The 2,446-nt window shown below is 62.1% G+C and overlaps 1 pseudogene; it reads right to left on the bottom strand.

Moving 5' to 3' along the window:
• Positions 1-542: 542 nt before the first annotated feature.
• Positions 543-2,093, bottom strand: LOC141491797 (LIM domain-containing protein ajuba-like; annotated as a pseudogene).
• Between the last annotated feature and the right edge of the window lie 353 nt (positions 2,094-2,446).

Below are 2,446 nucleotides of genomic sequence, written 5' to 3'. Positions count from 1 at the left end.
TCCCATTGGCTAAGAGGTTTGCTGTGTCCCTTGGCTGTCCCCATAATTTTCATGGTAGGAATACAGTTTCCATTAATTTTCCTTTCCTTCTGGGGTAGTTTATTACATGCATAAGGGACATGGTCAGGGTTTAAACCCTTAATTGGTTTTTGCTTTCTCCTAGTTTTTCTGAACAGGAATTCTGGTTGGGTTTTGCAGGAAAGTCCACAAGGGAAATTGGGAAGTCCTGAAGGAAGCAGCATAAGCTGGGATGAGACTATGTCCTTGTTAATTGGTCACATCACTGTTCTCAGGCCCAGAATGGGGACTATTTCTTGGCTCTGAAAGGTTCACTGCATGCGAATTCTTCTGGCACCAGCAACGATACCTCTCCAACCAAACAGGACATCGTCCTCTTGAGGTCTCCAGCTTATTCTCTATCTACCTTGCCTTCTTTCCTGTACCCCTCACCTCTACCCCCATGGGCTCTCCCCTGCTCACTGCCTGGGAGGGGTTTGACTGCTGGAGTTTGAGAGCCAGAAGGAACTAGTGGAGGTGGCAGCTCAGACATAGTTGGCAGTGCCCTGGTGAGCACTGATCCTCTGCATGTGGCAGGAATGGCAGAGCAGGTATCCATCCAGGGGGAAGCAGCAGCAGCCCTCCTCATCACTCAGCTGCATTCGACAATCCTCACAGTGATAGCACCCAAAATGGTAATCTGGGTCCATGGATATCACCCTCACAATCTCCTCACAGCCCTCTGATGGGAGGATGGGCTGGCCAGAATGGGAAAGCAAAGAGAAGTTCAGTCCATGGGGGCATAATTTTTGTGGTAGTCGGTGACACAGTACACCTGATTGGAGAAGTCTACGGTAAGAGGTGCGCCATGCAAACACTTGTTGCAGACTATACAGGGGAAGCAGCCTGGGTGATAAGACTTGCCCATTGCCTGCAGGATCGTCTCCAAGATCAAGTGACCACAGACGCAACATTTTTCTGCTGCTTCCTGGAACCCTGAAAACAGGTAGTCCTCCTCAAAGTAGACAGAACCACTGACACTGTAGAAAGCGAAGTGTCCTCCCACAAGAGCAGCAGACAAAGCGCTGGGTGTGGTACAGACTGTCCAGGGCCTGGCAGGCATTACTTCGCCCATAGGTGCCCTTGTTACACTTTATACATGTGCCGAAGTAGTCCTCCTTAGCCTCAAGCTCCCGGGCCCGACCCCGGCCGGCCTCGGGGGGAAGGGGCCAGGCGGCTCCTCCGACCCCGAGGGCTCGGGCCCCGGGGGCTCGCCCGCTCCGGGCCCCAAGGCCAGCCGCAGCAGGGCGGCCAGCTCCCCCGGGTAGCGGGCGCCGGCCGCGCAGTCCCCGTAGCCGGGCACTCCCGTCCAGGCTGCGCTCCTCGCCTCTCCGAAGGCCCGGCCGCGGCGCCCCCAGCCCCGGCCAGGGTCCCGGGGCTGCCCAGGGCCGGCGGGTACGAGTGGCGGCTCTCCTGGAAGCCGAAGCCCGTGGGCCGCTGCGCGCAGAGTCGGTCCAGGGCGGCGTGGAGGTCGGGGCAGGAGGAGGGGACGGCCCAGGCGGCGAAGCCCGCGGGCGCCCCGGGGCACGGAGGGCCAAAGGGGCAGGGCCCGGCGGGCTGATGCCCCTGGTCCTGTTGCCGCAGCTCCCCGCGCAGTCCAGGAGCAGGCTGCCCCGGGGGCTGGACGGCTTGCTGGCATCGCTGGACGGCTTGCTGGCATCGCTGGACGGCTTGCTGGCATCGCTGGAGCGCGGGCGCAGGGCCAGGGCCAAGGTCTCCAGGCGCAGGACGGGCAGCGCCAGGGCCCGGGGCTGGGGCGCCCCGCCAGGGAAGGGGACTTCGTAGCGCGGCGCCTCCAGGGAGTAACGTCGGACCCGCTCGGCCTCCGGCGGCTCGGCCCCGGGCTCCCCCAGGGCCGTCCGCGCCCCGGGCTTCCTGGGGGCCCCGGACAATCGCCCCTTCCCGGCGGCGGGGGTCCCGTCAGTCGGCCCCGAGCGGCTCGACTCCCCCTTCCTGCGGCCGAACTTGGCGCTGCCGGAGTCGGAGAGCTTCAGCTTTTCCAGAAGGAGGCTGGCCTTCTCCCCCAGGCGCTCCATGCCCTCGGGTCCGGGGCCTCGAGCCCCTTCTCTGCCCCAGACGGGCTCGGGGGGCTCAGCTGGAGGCTCGGCTGCCCGGCGCCCGGGAGCCCGCAGCAGCCCCTGCACCCATCGAAGGCCCCACGGGGCTGGGGGGTCCCGAGGTATCTGCGGGCGGGCCTGGCCTCCCCCGCTCCCGGATCCCTCCGGCCCTGCCCCCCTGCCCCCCGCTTCCCCCACTCAGGCACCGACTCCAACTTCTCTTCTCAACTTTTGTCTGCTGACATTATCATTTTTTGCTTTTCTTCATCATTTGCTTTTTTCTTTTTTCTTTTGATTTTTCTTTTTTAGCTTCACTGATACGGATTCATGTT

This window comes from Macrotis lagotis, chromosome 6 (assembly GCF_037893015.1).
Source record: "Macrotis lagotis isolate mMagLag1 chromosome 6, bilby.v1.9.chrom.fasta, whole genome shotgun sequence".
Taxonomy (NCBI): Eukaryota; Metazoa; Chordata; class Mammalia; order Peramelemorphia; family Peramelidae; genus Macrotis; species Macrotis lagotis.
This window is presented reverse-complemented; position numbering and strand designations above follow the sequence as displayed.